The sequence below is a fragment of the Centruroides vittatus genome, unplaced genomic scaffold (genome assembly GCF_030686945.1).
Source record: "Centruroides vittatus isolate TY-2023 unplaced genomic scaffold, ASM3068694v2 contig_1213, whole genome shotgun sequence".
Lineage (NCBI taxonomy): Eukaryota > Metazoa > Arthropoda > Arachnida > Scorpiones > Buthidae > Centruroides > Centruroides vittatus.
This window is the reverse complement of record NW_027120776.1, coordinates 866,220-884,217: the sequence shown is the minus strand read 5'-3', so window position 1 is coordinate 884,217 and position 17,998 is coordinate 866,220. Positions and strand designations below refer to the sequence as shown.

Below are 17,998 nucleotides of genomic sequence, written 5' to 3'. Positions count from 1 at the left end.
CATATTGTATTTATTGACTTTCTACTTTATTTTGCTGTGTTGTATTACATTGAGTTTCTATTGTTTTGTTTTCATATTGTATTTATTGACTTTCTACTTTATTTTGCTGTGTTGTATTACATTGAGTTTCTATTGTTTTGTTTTCATATTGTATTTATTGACTTTCTACTTTATTTTGCTGTGTTGTATTACATTGAGTTTCTATTGTTTTGTTTTCATATTGTATTTATTGACTTTCTACTTTATTTTGCTGCGTTGTATTACATTGAGTTTCTATTGTTTTGTTTTCATATTGTATTTATTGACTTTCTATTTTGTTTTGCTGTGTTGTATTACATTGAGTTTCTATTGTTTTGTTTTCATATTGTATTTATTGACTTTCTACTTTATTTTGCTGCGTTGTATTACATTGAGTTTCTATTGTTTTGTTTTCATATTGTATTTATTGACTTTCTACTTTATTTTGCTGTGTTGTATTACATTGAGTTTCTATTGTTTTGTTTTCATATTGTATTTATTGACTTTCTACTTTATTTTGCTGTGTTGTATTACATTGAGTTTCTATTGTTTTGTTTTCATATTGTATTTATTGACTTTCTACTTTATTTTGCTGTGTTGTATTACATTGAGTTTCTATTGTTTTGTTTTCATATTGTATTTATTGACTTTCTACTTTATTTTGCTGTGTTGTATTACATTGAGTTTCTATTGTTTTGTTTTCATATTGTATTTATTGACTTTCTACTTTATTTTGCTGTGTTGTATTACATTGAGTTTCTATTGTTTTGTTTTCATATTGTATTTATTGACTTTCTACTTTATTTTGCTGTGTTGTATTACATTGAGTTTCTATTGTTTTGTTTTCATATTGTATTTATTGACTTTCTACTTTATTTTGCTGTGTTGTATTACATTGAGTTTCTATTGTTTTGTTTTCATATTGTATTTATTGACTTTCTACTTTATTTTGCTGTGTTGTATTACATTGAGTTTCTATTGTTTTGTTTTCATATTGTATTTATTGACTTTCTACTTTATTTTGCTGTGTTGTATTACATTGAGTTTCTATTGTTTTGTTTTCATATTGTATTTATTGACTTTCTACTTTATTTTGCTGTGTTGTATTACATTGAGTTTCTATTGTTTTGTTTTCATATTGTATTTATTGACTTTCTACTTTATTTTGCTGTGTTGTATTACATTGAGTTTCTATTGTTTTGTTTTCATATTGTATTTATTGACTTTCTACTTTATTTTGCTGTGTTGTATTACATTGAGTTTCTATTGTTTTGTTTTCATATTGTATTTATTGACTTTCTACTTTATTTTGCTGTGTTGTATTACATTAATTTTCTATTGTTTTGTTTTCATATTGTATTTATTGACTTTCTATTATGTTTTGCTGTGTTGTATTACATTGAGTTTCTATTGTTTTGTTTTCATATTGTATTTATTGACTTTCTACTTTATTTTGCTGTGTTGTATTACATTGAGTTTCTATTGTTTTGTTTTCATATTGTATTTATTGACTTTCTACTTTGTTTTGCTGTGTTGTATTACATTGAGTTTCTATTGTTTTGTTTTCATATTGTATTTATTGACTTTCTACTTTATTTTGCTGTGTTGTATTACATTGAGTTTCTATTGTTTTGTTTTCATATTGTATTTATTGACTTTCTACTTTATTTTGCTGCGTTGTATTACATTGAGTTTCTATTGTTTTGTTTTCATATTGTATTTATTGACTTTCTATTTTGTTTTGCTGTGTTGTATTACATTGAGTTTCTATTGTTTTGTTTTCATATTGTATTTATTGACTTTCTACTTTATTTTGCTGCGTTGTATTACATTGAGTTTCTATTGTTTTGTTTTCATATTGTATTTATTGACTTTCTACTTTATTTTGCTGTGTTGTATTACATTGAGTTTCTATTGTTTTGTTTTCATATTGTATTTATTGACTTTCTATTTATTTTGCTGTGTTGTATTACATTGAGTTTCTATTGTTTTGTTTTCATATTGTATTTATTGACTTTCTACTTTATTTTGCTGTGTTGTATTACATTGAGTTTCTATTGTTTTGTTTTCATATTGTATTTATTGACTTTCTACTTTATTTTGCTGCGTTGTATTACATTGAGTTTCTATTGTTTTGTTTTCATATTGTATTTATTGACTTTCTACTTTATTTTGCTGTGTTGTATTACATTGAGTTTCTATTGTTTTGTTTTCATATTGTATTTATTGACTTTCTACTTTATTTTGCTGTGTTGTATTACATTGAGTTTCTATTGTTTTGTTTTCATATTGTATTTATTGACTTTCTACTTTATTTTGCTGTGTTGTATTACATTGAGTTTCTATTGTTTTGTTTTCATATTGTATTTATTGACTTTCTACTTTATTTTGCTGCGTTGTATTACATTGAGTTTCTATTGTTTTGTTTTCATATTGTATTTATTGACTTTCTATTTTGTTTTGCTGTGTTATATTACATTAATTTTCTATTGTTTTGTTTTCATATTGTATTTATTGACTTTCTACTTTATTTTGCTGCGTTGTATTACATTGAGTTTCTATTGTTTTGTTTTCATATTGTATTTATTGACTTTCTACTTTATTTTGCTGTGTTGTATTACATTAATTTTCTATTGTTTTGTTTTCATATTGTATTTATTGACTTTCTATTATGTTTTGTTGTGTTGTATTACATTGAGTCTCTATTGTTTTGTTTTCATATTGTATTTATTGACTTTCTAGTTTATTTTGCTGCGTTGTATTACATTGAGTTTCTATTGTTTTGTTTTCATATTGTATTTATTGACTTTCTACTTTATTTTGCTGCGTTGTATTACATTAATTTTCTATTGTTTTGTTTTGATGTTGTGTTGTGTTATTGCATTTCTGTTGTTTTCTTTTATTGTTATGTTGTAATTATTTTTTAATTATAAATTTAAAAAATTGATTGATTTATGGAATTAGATCTTCAAAGAGATTAACTATTTCAAAATTATTAGATAAGTAACAAGAATTTATAAGAGGATTATAAAGTGATGAATTATTATCAGAAGTTTAAATTCATCATTAAAATTTCAAGGATAAATATGAAAAATTTCGAATTTAATTCATATATAAAACATACATTTAAAAAAAACAATTAACTTTAATTTTATTTCTTCGGAGAATGATTAATTTTATTGATCGAAGTTAAGGAGTAATTAATTTATAAGATTAAAAAACAATTAAAATAAATAAACGATTAACAAGACAAATGGACGAATCGCTTGAGTTATTGCATTACTTTATAGAAAACACTTCGTAAAAGTTTTCTATTATAACAATGGCTTTTATTAAAATCGAGTTTTTGGATTGTGTTTATTAGTATTGTTTTCAGCTTTGTTTAATTATTCTTGTTCTGATTTTTCAAGATATATTTTTATTTTTTCGACTGAACTTTATTGTTATAGATTGCCTTTTCTGTCTCTTCCATTTTGTATGATTGACGTTTTAGGAATTTCTGCTATTTTCTATTAAATTTGAATTTTTTTCTGTTGTTGTTGAATTGTTGTTGACATCTACTGCATTTGAATTTCTTTATATTGTTCGTTTATGCAAGATTTTTATTTTTTATTTTTTTGGATTCAGGGAACCTTGAAATGTCGAGAAATACAAAAAACATTGGGGGGGGGTTCTATATGTATGGATGTTAGTGTGTTGGGGTCCTGGGGATGTTAGTGTGTTTGTTTACCTTGTTTGAAGCTTAATAAAACCCGTGCTTTTTGTCGAAAATTTCTGAAATTTTGCAGGGAGGTTTTTTCATGGGTTTTTTCATGGGGGGATGGTGATGCTATTAAATATTAGTGATTAAAGCTCGAGAGGGTGGGGGAGATAAATGGGGTCGTGTGTATTTCCAGTAGGATAGGACTTAATGACGATTTTACTCGTTATTAGCGTTTACAATTGTTTTTAAAACACATCCCTACCCTCAAAATTAAGCTTTTTGCAATTTTATAGTAGTTAAAAATATAAAAGGTTTTTTTAAACTGAAATATGATAATAGATGGCACAAGTGAAATTTTCAATGTCGCCGGGAAAGTCGTGCAACTCGTTGCTGGTTTATTTTTTTTTTTTTTTATGTTGCTTTGTGTCGCGTTTTTGTCGGTGTGTTTTTATGTCGTGTGTTAATTTCTTGACAAATCACATTAATTAAAACAATTTTTATAATTAAATTAATTCAAATATATATATATATATATATATATATATATATATAATATATATATATATATAAATAAATAAATAAAAGGAACATTTTAAAAATTAAATTATACATTTATTTAAATAAATAATTACAATTAAAACATAAAATATTAAAGAATATTAACATAAATTTATGTTACACACACAATATGTAAACTTAGAGTTAATAATAATACTGTTCACTTTTAAGTAATAAATACTGTAATACAAGTAATACACAGTTAGAGATGTTTATTTACATTCTAGAGAAGAAAAAAATAATTATAAAATATTTATTCTTTCCTTAAATTCTCCATTCTATGAAGATGCCGACGATGATGATGATAATGGCGATGTCTGTTTTATATTAAATGTATGGGGTACAGCGATGGCGACAGACATCATGTCACCAGTACTACGTGACATTCTAGAATTTAATTTATAATCTCTGGATAATTCGCATAATAATAAGCGACTTTTCGATTGGTCTAAAAATAATGGAAGATTATGATTCGAGGGATTCGATTTGTTTGTGGGGGGACTTAATTTGCAACTGTATATTGGGATGTTAGGCTCCAACATCCGTATTTTACCCCATTTGTTGAAGAAGATTAAGATGACGATGATCCATACCGTTAGAACTGATGCCATTATCAGGATATCTTCTGGAGGGATTGATAAGTGCTGCTTTCCCGTTGTAAAGTTTTTCCTCGTCTCGTTAACTGAAAAAAAATATAAATTATTATTTTTTTATTTTTCTTATTAAAAATAATAATAATAATAATAATAAAATTTCAAATAAATATCTTTTTAAAATTAAAAGAAAAAAAAAATTATATCTTCAGGTGGCGCTTTATTTGTACGTTGCATCACCGTGACGTTTAAACCACGTCATGTAGTTTAGGAAATTTAAATTTGAAATAAATTTATTTGCTGTTTTTAATCAACTTTCCCTCTAATAAATAACTAATATTTATATAAATTACTTAACTATAAAAATAATTTTATATTTTTTTTTTAATATAAATAAAACATTTTTTAAATTTTAAAATTATCTGTTGTTCTTTAATTTTTCATCAGTTGGCATGCTCAAATAAACTAAATACGTCACAAGTGACGCATTTCAAACGTCACTTATGCCTGTTGCGTCAGTCCGATGTCGCAAAACTACGTCATGTTTTCGAGACAATTTAAAATTTTGCTACATTTATTTATTTCGTATATAAAATACAGGAAAACAATTTATAAACATAAATTAATTAGTTCATTAAAAATAATTTATTATTTTTTAAATTTAATAAAAGTTTTTAATATTAATGTAATTAAGAAATTTATAAAAAAAATAAACCAGATATTTATAAATAAATGACCAGATATACCCGTTAACAAATGGGCATATCTGGCTATTCTTTACATGAACTCTTCATCTACTGTATGATTTAGCGCTATATCGAGGATCCAGATGCAAATACACTTGCAGATTTAAAATTTTTAAATACACATGAGCCTCAAAAAGATCCTAAGTATACCCGATATAGTGTATATTTCTCACTTATAAGTTCTAAAGCTCCAGAAAGATGGGACATGAAGAGCCATTTGGCCCCGAACCATAGGCATAAAAGGTATATTTTTTAAATTATTTTTTGAAATGTACTGAGGGCCTCTAAAATATACGTGGAAAGGTTTGCCTGGACTTCTGAACGGTCCTGCCTGTATATGAATTAATATAGGTGCATTTATACGTGTGGGTTTTCAGATGTACAGTACATTCCAAAACCCAGAAAGAAAGGAGCAGAACATGAGAGAACCAAATGGGGTCATATGAGGTCACATTAGAGATCATCATTCAAACTTTATCACCTTTCCTCTCGTGGTACGTTGTAGAAGATTAGGAAATTTATTTTCTGTCATCTATTTCTCGCATTTTCGTGACATTTACTCCCCTATACATACATTAATATAAACTTTTATAAGTATTTTTCTTATTCTTAAAGATTCTTATAACTTAATCTATTTATTTCTTTACTTTTTCTAAATTTTTTTTACTAATACATAAGCATTATGACAAACATTTTGCAATTTCTCTTTATCTGTCTGTCACGCTTTCGTATCTGTTAAGAAGACTTATTTAGAAACGAATTATAATTCTTAACACTTTTAAAGCCGTTTCTTTTCTCTCAGAATTAAAATAAATAAATAAAATTGAGCATTACTAAGAATACTTTTCAACCTTACTTACTTCCTCGTTGAACGTTATTGAAAAAAAGCGCCCGCGAGCTACACGTTGGGAGTTGAAGTGTGTTACGTCAACATTTTTAAATTTATTTTTTGAATAAGTGACATTATCAATAACAAGTAAAGAATGTTAAGTAAATAAACAAAGAAATAAAGAGAGAAATTTTCTACTGTAGTATCGTCAAATCCCTTTTCATTTCCAGGAATATTATCGCTATCAATCTTGACAGGGATTTGGCTTACTCCGACATCACCCTTTATAATCTTCCTTGAGGAAACAAGTAAAGAAAAACGATTTCTTACCATAAATAATCTTAAAGATTTTTGCTTACTTTTATTTTTATAAAAACAAGAATAAATTTATCGATTTTTTTCCTAAGAATCAAAGATTTTAAGTGACTTTTTCGTATGTAAAATGGATGATTTTTAACTTATTCTTTGATTTTTTTTTTATTTTTAATATAAAATTTTGCTGGTAAGATTCTGTGAAAGTTGAATCGATATGTTGCTATGACTACAAGATGGTTCCTGCTGCAAAAGCCAATGAACTGTACCAAACTGAATTGATGTCGTGCAGTCGAAACGGTGATTACACGCAAAATATGCAATTTTTCAACGAAAAACCGGTCTTAACCGCGTGTAAATTACTTCAGAAACTCCATTTTACAAATTTAATGAATAAAAAATAAGTTTCCTGCCTTAAAAATCGCTCTACGGCGGTTTAAACTCATACTTTTCAACCTTACTCACTCGCTTAACGAAACGTTATTGAGAAAATCGCTCGCGAGTTACCTGTTGGAGAACGGATTTGTAAAATTTGCAAATTTGTGTTTCCTAAATACGTGGCATAATCGATAAATAGTAATAAATGTCGAAAAATTAAAAAGTGAAAGTCTCTGCTGTGAACAGTGTAGAAAATGTGAAGAAATAATGTCTAAAAAGTGAGATTCCTCGAGGATCTTCAAAGCGAATTTCAAGCTCGAAACCGAAAGGCTGAATTTAGATTTAGCTTTAAATTTTATTTGAATTACTTTTTAAATTCTTATTTTATACATTTGGTGAATATAAATAGAGCATTTTCCGTAAAATAAACCAAAAGTATTAAGAAATCAGCAGCGAGTTGCCTAACTTTCCCGGCCAAGCTTTAAAATTGCGTATGGCGCCATCTGTTACGAGATTTTTTTATATTATTAATTATTATAAAGTGGCAAAAAGTTTCATTTCGAGAGTAGAGGCGAGTTTTATAAAAACATTGTAAATGCTAACAACCAGTAAAACCTTTGACCCTACTACAGATACGGCACCTTAACCCCTATATTTTCCCAGCCCCTTGACCTTTAACCACCAAAATTTAATAGCATCAAATATTCTAATGCACAAACCTTCCTGCAAAATTTCGGAAACTTCCGACAAGACGTACAGAAGTTATTAAGCTTCAAAAAGGACCTTTTCGTGTCTTAAATTCGCTTCCAGCAGAATTTCAAGTCCGAAACCTGGAGCTAAATTGCGAAAATTATTGATCTTCTACTTATTTTACTAATCGAGACATTACATTACGGCATTTTACTTAGAATAAATCAAAAGTATTAAGAAATAATACAAAAAAATAGGATTTATTTACAGTTCACATTGGTCTCAAGTGCGCGAAAACCTAGAACTAAATCGTCACATTTATCTTCTAAACACCGCTCGTCTGCGGTGTTTTCATCTTTTAAGTGTCAGTTTCGTGTCTATTTTTAAATAGAAAACAGTAAAAAACTGCAAAAATGCCTCCTGATTTTTATTTTTTCATCATCGGGGTCAAAGTTTTCACGCTATTTTTTTTTTTTTTTTTTTACTATTTATTCAAGGTAAATTCGGAGAAGAAGCGCAATTTCTTAATTTAGATATGTCTGAAAATTAGGAAGAAATATAGAATAAATTTTTATTTATATAAAACAAAATAATATATAAAGTATTAACTATTTTACGTGTATATAAGCTTATTTTTCACTTTTTTTAACTGACTGTCTGCGTGTCTGTCCACAAGATTTCCTGTAAACTTGAGAAAATTATTTAATTTTGGAATTTTTAGAAGTTACATTTGCAAATTCTTAAGATATTTTTTCATTGAGTCACATTTTAACGGTTGTAAAAACTGGAGTGTCTATTTTTTTGAAAGTTAAAATAAGTGAGAGATAATTATAATTCCATAATAATTATGTTTATGTAATTTCCGCCTGTCTGTCTGTTTGTTCGCGAGATTTTTCACTTTCTTAAGAGCAGACAAACAGACGAACGAACGACGAATTGATACGAGTAATTGGCAAAAGCTATTCTCCTGTCAACACCGTAGCCATAACACAATTATTTATGGTATTTAAATTAATATTAATGATATTTTGCTTTAAAAATCATGATTTTTACATGTTTTTGGGGGGTAAACTTCTAAAAATGCATCACGAAATACAAAATTTTCAGGCATTTTTAGATGTTCAATAATACAATAACAAACTAAATTTCTTTTAAATGACATTAAATTTAAAATATAAGATAATTACTAACTCTATAATTGAAATTTAATTAACATGAAACAATTTTATTCATTATATCACTTACATATTGACATATATTCTTCATAATACACAGTTACATTCTGTTCCTCAATGAATTGAGGATGTAGAGATGAGTTTTCCGTCTTCGATTCCAGCTTGACAGAATTACAGACCACTTCGAAATTCCTAAAAATATACAGGAAAAAGGGTGCATAAAAGTTAAAAAAATTCCAAAAAATCGCCTTATATCGAGTAAATATTTGACTTTTTATCATCATCTAAAAATTCTAATTTTAATCTTGATAAAGATAATTGAGGAAAGTAATCTGATGAAAAGTCCATAAAGATTTTCAAAATTATAAAAACTCGCCTCATATCATGTAAAAATTGGTTTATCATCATCTAAAAGCATTAATTTTATAAATTAATTTTAATCATGATGAAGGATAAAGGATGATGAAGGATGATGATGATGAAGGTCGAAGGATGATGATGATGAAGATCGAAGGATGATGATGGTCGAAGGATGATGTTGAAGGATGACGATAATAAAGGTTGAAGGATGATGATGACGAAGGATGATGATTATGATAAAGGATGATGACGAAGGATGATGATTATGATGATAATAATTGAGGTATAATCTTGAAAAATCCTTATAGGTTGTAAAAAATTGACTCTATCATCAAATTTTATACGTTAAACTCTTATCAAACAGCTAAATCATTATCATTTTTTTAAAAGATGATGATGATTTAGGAATTTACTCATTTCTTAAATCAAAGGAATTTCATTCTAAAAAAAAAATTGTTAATTTATTTATTTTTCGAATTTTTTAGAATGTTTAAATTACTCAAGAAGAATCTATCGATTTTTTAGAATTTATAATATCTATGCTGAATTCGAGATGAGTATCAGAATAGCAAGAAAGGTGAAGGGAACTTTAATATCCTGATATTAAAAAATTCTTTTCTTTTTTTTTTTCTTTTAGTTAAATTAAAATTATGTTTGATACATTTATGGATCTTTCATAAAACGAATCAAACAAAAATTTAATCTGACGATCGCATTAAGTGATTTTTATACAGTAGAGAGTCGTAAATCGGAATCAATTGGAGACTGGGATTGTTCAGATTAGTGATTTGTTCGGATTACCGATTATGTACGAAAAAATATTTTAACCTATCCGATGTTGAAATTTTTCTCCGTTGCGTGTCGCTTCGCGTTGAATTTTCGTCGATTTTAAGCCTAACGAAAATTTTTATAATAATAATCGAGGCTACTGTATCGTTAAAAATTATTTCTTTATTCTGTACAAACAAAATATATTGAAAATGCAGTAATAAAATTTAAATTTGCCGACTGAAAATCGTTCCGATTACCGGGGTTCCGATTAACGACTCTCTACTGTATCTGTTTTTACATGGGAATGTCACCCTTTTTGGAGCAAAACTGGTAAAGGTGAATGTTTTTGAGATTATTTCTGAAGGAAACGAGCATTTTTGCTAAGTATCTAAGAGTTTTTGCGATTATATACATAATTTCTATGTATAGTAGACTATAATTTACGGAGGTAAGTGTGAGAAAAGAGTGGAAAGTAAATGTTATCATTGAGCCTTTACTATGGCATAAATTAGCATAACAGACGATACATTGTGTTATATATATTAGTTACCATCTATAGTACACACTATAATGGTAAAGTAATGGTTCTAACGTATAACCATAGTATACAGTCTACATTGTTATACACATGATACTTACTACTTCCACAGTATACGTAATACCATGTATTTTTAGAAAATTATATAAATTGCCATAAATTTGTATTGTTTATGTACATAACTTACTATATAATTTTTAAATATATATATAGACTCTCATTAATTTTACCATACAATACCATAAATTACCATATGACTTTTTATAAATTATATAAATTGCTTTTAATTTTTTTATCATATATTATCGTGACTAAAAATAATTATATAATTTTCTTAAACTTTTTAATCATAATATTGCCATAAACTGCTATTATTTTATAATATACATTACCATAAAACACTATAAGTCACAATTTTTAACATTAATTACCGTTGTTTTTATACTACACTTTACCATAAATTACCATTGATTTTATACCACAATTTACCATAAGTTACCGTACCGTTTTTTTTAAAACAATTACATAAATTACCATGTAAACTTTTAGAAAATTTGGCCTAAGCACTTTCCTTAATTATTTCCAAAACTAACGAACATTCAGAGAAATTTGCATATTGTAATTTATTTATTCGAAAAAAATTATTCATTACCTCAAAATTTAATAATAAAAAAACTAATTATAATGAATGAAACTCATTTGAAAAGTGTGTTACGATGATCAAGTTACTGACCTCATTACTTATGTAAACCGCAAACAAGACGTAACATCAGGGAGGCTTCGACCTTACTCCGTACGAAAATAAGAACTGTTACGGAACCTACTTAATTATATTATTCAACAATTTCGAGAACGAGTGGCTTGGGTAAACTACTTTAAATCCAAACTTAATTAAGTTCTTAATGGACATTATCGTATAAAGAAATTAATGCTCAGTAGATTTTGAATTATTTGTGCATTTTTGACAGGTCCTCTATGAAATTTGTTACCAATTAATGTAATTTAACTTTTAACGTCTTCAACGTAACGTTGTTAGGTGTTAGAAGGGGATAGAATAATAGAAATTGCCATAGAAACGGATATAAGTGGCCGTGGCATAGAGCATAGAAGCATTACGTCCGTAGAAGTAGAAACACGTAATTGAGTATAAGAAACGGGTAAGTGCTCTTCTGCTGTTGCTGCTCCTCTTCTTGTTCTTCTATTTCTGTTCTTTTTTGTCTTTCTGCTTCTACTCTTCTTCTTTTGTTTTCTTTTCTGCACTTCTGTCTTCTCCTTTCTGCTCTTTCTTCTTTTGTCTTCTCCTCTTCTCCTTTCTGCTCTTCTTCTTTTGTTTTCCCTTCTGCTCTTCTTCTTATGTCTTCTGCTTCTGCTCTTCTTCTTATGTCTTCTGCTTCTGCTCTTCTTCTTTTGTCTTTCTGCTTCTGCTCTTCTTCTGTTTCTGTTTCTGCTCTTCTTCTCTTACTGCTTCTGCTCTTCTTCTTTTGTCTTACTGCTTCTGCTACTTCGCTTCTCCTGCTACTCTTCTTTCAGCAATGCAAATTAACAGATAATTGAATAGAAGAAGCAGGTATGTAACATGGGGAATTTTCACCACCCATAAGAAATAGGAGGCCCTTACCGAATACTAATAGTGCAAAAACAAAATGTTCTATATAAACGTTTTATATAACCTGTTCTTTTATTTAGGACCCACAAAACAGCATAGCGAACTATCCTAACACGTTTTTTCTGAAAGAAAAAATTTGCAGGATAATTGCAGCGCACGGAACTAATTTTTAACGCTTACGTTGAATATAAATAACACGCGTGAGGTATTCCCGATTAATGTGATGCTATTACTCCAACATAATACTGCAAAGGATTTTAAGATTTCACAAGAGAACGCGTGAGGAAGTGTTATGTATATCAACTTTATCATTGACATTCTGACAGCATGTGGAAGAGCACGTTTTCAATTGCAACCGTTATGCACAAGCAATGTTACCAAATTTCTGATGCACATAGAAAACTATTTACTGTGGGTGAAGGTATTACCAAGGGGTGGCGCCAATACCCTATTCTCCCCTAATTTTTCTTCTGTTTTATATAGTAAATAGCTGTTTCTTCTTACTTTTCCTCCACTTCTTGTTCTATACCATGAAGAAGAAGTGAAGCTCATGAAAAACAGGCATTGATCAACCTGTTGGAAGAAGAAGGAAGAGCGAGAGAGAACGACTTAGAAAGGATGACAAAACACAATAATCTATAACTTAGGTGGTGAGGGGATTAAGGAATTAAAGACAATCCATAAAAATTTTAACACAATTCAAATTCACTTCGTCATAATCTTCAAAAAAATTTTTCAATCGTAAAAATGTTACTGCCTTAAAGTTTTTAAAGACACGTTTAACCTAGTTTTATTTTTAGAAAGGTCATTCGAATACTCCTCAAGGCATACAGTTATGAAAAAAGATATCCTCTATCGATCGATATCTTTTGTAGAATGATGCCAACAAGTTTTCTTGGATATTATTTATGTGATGTTTACTTTGTTTATCAAATTGTTTGTCTTGTTTATTAGAGGAAGAAAACAAATGTAATTGCTAAACTTGACACTAATTAGAGTCGGGTTGGAAAAGAATGTCGGCAATAAAGAGAATTCGTTCCATTAACATCGCGGATTCCGACAATACCATTATTTGTAAGGAATTGGGTATAATATTCATTGTTCTGTGCTAAAACTTCTCATATTTTTCGGGTGGTAAGCCTCTTTTTACGTAGTTTATTATCCGAAAATACAGTCTAGTATATGAAACGAAGCTTTGCAATCGGTAGACCGCGATCGACTGAATGAATCATAACATTGAGGCATCACTCGCGAGTTAGATACAATTTATATTGAAGGTTGAAGTGTCTTCCCCACACAAAATAAAGTCGATAGTTTGATCCTATTTCAAAACGTAAGGAGCCATAATTATGTAGTGTATGAGTCAATTTTAATTGGTAAAATCTGTAAAAGGAGGAACTTATTCTAGAGGTTCAGCTCTTGCACAACTCGTCTAAGAATACCAAATTGCAAAAATAGAGGTGGGTGTTAACATAACATTGCTCCAGTGATTCGCACTTTAAAATATGCAACTCGAGTCGAGAGAAAAGTGCATAAATCGTTTAAAGTGGCATATTGCACATCTGTCAGCAAACGTTTCAACACGTTATAACTATCAAAATACGTTTTAGTCACGCAGTTAAATCGAAGAGAAGCTTCGTTCGGGATTCATATTCACAAGTACAAACAAAAACACGTGGTTAACTATTGGGAGACCATGCTTTTTTCTGAGAACAATAGGCAAAATCCCTTGAGACGAAGGGCAATGACGCGTTATCCTGTGAGCAAACAGGGGAATTTTCTGGGCTCTCTTCCAACGGGGGGCCCAAACCAGTCTTTTATATGAAACTACTTCCCCTCAAAAAATGCCTGAAGTCAACACTGCACGAGAGACCAATTCAAATCTGCCTCGTCCCCATGAAACTATAACGCGCCACAGACAAAGGGGACATTATGTCTCGCGATAAGGATTAATGATAAAGAATTTCAACAGACAAGAAAAGAAAGACGACACTTCTTTTGGTTGTGGGGGATGATTCCGATGGGAGTCGTGCGAAATTCCTAATTTATAAGCAAGGAAATCCTAAAGAGAATGTTTACCGGTGCGATAAAATGGATGTAGTGACGTAATATCTTAATATCAGGAGAGGTCATCAACACCAATGTCGTTCTCTAGGTGAAAGAATGTACAATTCGCCCATAAACAAATTCCCGCAGCCAAATTAATCAAGCGAGTGGTGATAAATGTAGAAAATTCCCTTCCCCCTTCTAAAGACATGGACCAATTTATACTATTCGCCATTAACGATTATCTTCGAGTCATCGGTTTCTAACGATTCAATGCCCCCAAGTTACGCCGAATTTTAATAAAAATTCAATTTCTCGCGCCAGCGAGCACGTCTGATTTATCGGTCGCTCCTTATTTTTTTTTCTATCCAGTTTGATTGCGTGTCATTAAGTCGGGGTAGTAAATTATGAGTTGCTGATACATCTAATGATGAGTTGCACTATACATCCTTCTCATTATAGTTACTACACTATAATGAGAAGGATGTATAGTGAGTATACAGTTACTACTAAATGTACGGTTAGAAGAAGTAAGGTATAACTTTATAACGAAATGCGGAGGGATAACTATTGTGAGCAGAAAATGAAGGATGTGGTGATAATTAGGTGTGCAGTGAATGAGGGATGTGGTGACAATTACGTGGGCAGTATGAGGGATGTGGTAATAACTATGTGAGCAAATGATGAAGGATGTGGTAACAACTATGTGAGAAGAGGATGAGGAATGTGGTAACAACGTGAATGGAGGATGAGAGATGTGGTAACAATGTGAATGGAGGATGAGAGATGTGGTAACAACAATGTGAAGAGAGGATGAGACGTATTGTAACAACTATGTGAACAGGGGATAAGAGATGTGGTAAGAACAAGTGAATAAAGGATGAGAAATGTGCTAACACGAGAATAAGATCTTCTGGTAATAACTATGTATGTAGATGAAATGTAGTAACAACTATGTGAACAGGAGGATGAGAAATGAAGTAACAACTATGTAAGCGGGAGGATGAGAGATACGCGATAACAGCTATGTTCAGGAATTAGTTGAGGGAAGAAGAAATAGGAACAGATCAAGAAAGTGAAAGGAAAAGGATCGAATGGAAAGGAAGTGGACAAAAAAGGGATAGAAGCATTTGATAAAAATTCAGACTCCGGTATAGGATGTAGGAAAAGCTAAAGTAAAAGTAAATCATAAAGCAAAACTTTAAATTTCTAAATAAATAAATTTTAAGTCGTATATTATCTTTAAAGCATTTAAAATATTCGTAAACATGACCTCCTCGAGGCATTGCACCACTTAATTAAGATTTTGTAACGTTCCTCTTGGCAATAAATTACACAACAAACTCACTCGAATTTTGTGTATTTTCAGTTGAAATATTTTAAATTTAATTGCAATTTAAGCAACAAAATATTTATAACAATAAAATTAAATGTTTCTACAGTTAATTCCAAAAAAAAACCCAATAAGAAACAATTCGTTTGGAACAAATGGGAACACTTTGAAAGGAAACATCCTTTCACCAAACTGCGTTATTCATTCTTTTCTTCCCTTTCATCGGCGTACGTTCTGTCGACTTGGACGAATTTTTCTTCGATTAAAGAAACTAAATTGCTTCCTACAAAGCCTTAAATTCCGCATTCGATCGACAGACTTAAGTTCGTATCGCTCCTTATTCTCCACTAATGAAGTGGAACTGTTAGTTTCCTTATCGTCCATTGGGGATCAACTAAAATGGACTGCAATTCACTTCTATTGATTTGATACTGTCTTCAGAATTTTTATTTTTCTTCTTTTTTTACGTAATTAACACATCATTTTCTCTAGAATGAGAGTAAATTATCATTCTGTTGATGCCCTCTACCCTTTTAAAATAATATCTATGAAGTAAAAATGGATTCCTATTCAAGATAATACTCATTATCTTGCTCTAGAATTTTTATTTTTTAATAAATTAACACATAATTTTTTCTAAAACGGGGGTAACGTACCATTCTGTCGATGCTCCTCTTCCTATTTTAGGGAAGAATTATGATGTAGGGGTGCACATATCTTTAATAATAACGATTTAAACAAGAACTTACCTTAATATCCGGTAGTGTGGAGGGAAATTGTAAAGAATGTTGCCGTGGTAAAAACGAATTTGTACACTTGTTTAGACTATATTAGATATAGGGCAAGCGAACAATCTTCACTCTAGTTGGTTGGATTTGTTCCAGAAGTTACGTATAGATTTAGATAAATTTGTCAATATTTTCCTTTCACGTTTTAAATTAGAAATTTGTATGCGTTGGAGAAACAAAGCATACAATTATGTAAGTACCCCGCTATTGTTTTTGTTGTTTACAATTTATTGTACGGCAGGTTCCGAGGGGAGAAGCGAGAGTACCCTTTTATAGTCAACCCAACAATTCTCTGAAGTTAAGAAATATATTTATATGCATGCAGTAAATACTTAGAACTATTTACATTTAAGAAACAGAACAAGCGTACACATATAGACGCGACCTGGTTTAAGACACATTGGGGTGACATCGGTCCTCGTCTTTTTTTTTTCTTCCCTCCTCCCTCCTTTTCTGGGTCTCTTATCTAACTTCACTTGTTTTGACGGACGATAATGATAAATTTAACCTCCCGAAAACAAATATGTACGGTGTACAATTGTATAGTTGTTCATGTGGTATGCATAATTGAGTGACGATTCGTATAAATATGATTTTTTAAATTCTTCTGTATGAATCTCTAGCTTTTCTACGGATCCTTCAGTGTGAATCTCTAGCTTTTCTACGGATCCTTCAGTGTAAATCTCTAGCTTTTCTACGGATCCTTCTGTATGAATCTCTAGCTTTTCTTCGGATTCTTCTGTATGAATCTCTAGCTTTTCTAGGGATTTTTCTACGTAGATCGCGGGGCTTTTTTCCGGATTCTTGTGGATAAATTTTCTTCATCCAAAAAAAAAAAAAAACTAGAAAAATCCAGAAATTCATCCAGGAAAAGCTAAAAGTAAAAATCATATTTACACAAACCGTTGTTTAATTATGCACAGTAGATCAACAACTGAACAGTTGTTCATGTAGCGTGCATAACGGAGTAACTGTTCGTGTGATTTTTTTTTTTTTTTTTTTTTTTTTAGATTTTGCTCTTCATCTAACATTTTAATCTTCCCTTCTTTAGTTCTTTTATAGAAAGTAAATATAGGTTTTATTAGAAAAAAACACACGAACACGACAATGATAACATCTCTACGTCGTGTTCAGTTGATATGAATTTCATTTTCTAACCTTTATTCTTTCGTTTCCTTTTCTCAATTATTTATGTATTATTCAATCTAAAGTATGTATTTTATTGTAAATAATTGTACATAAGCACTATATGAACATAGAAGAACACGTGTTAAATACATCAATAGAAAGCTAACTGATATGAACATTTCTTAGATTCAGCTCGTTGTTCAATTTTTCCTTCTGTTTCTCTCTCTCATATACAAGCTAGAAAATACATTTTTTAGAAAGAATTACACACGAACACGTGTCTGAAGCTCTTATCAAATCTAATTATATATATATATATATATATATATAAAGAGAGGGGGGATTTACATAGCTAGATGAACACTTGAACACGTGTTAAAGACTTCTGTAATTATTTAAGTCTTTCTTCTGTCTTTCCTCACTTCA

At 29.7% G+C, this 17,998-nt stretch overlaps 1 long non-coding RNA gene across 1 annotated transcript; it reads right to left on the bottom strand.

Annotated features, from left to right (window-relative positions):
- Positions 1-4,476: 4,476 nt before the first annotated feature.
- Positions 4,477-16,957, bottom strand: LOC136986379 (uncharacterized). The gene is made up of 3 exons (XR_010882469.1): positions 16,406-16,957; positions 9,073-9,194; positions 4,477-4,961 (listed from the first exon to the last, which is right to left on the bottom strand). It is a non-coding gene; the product is annotated as an uncharacterized lncRNA (long non-coding RNA).
- Between the last annotated feature and the right edge of the window lie 1,041 nt (positions 16,958-17,998).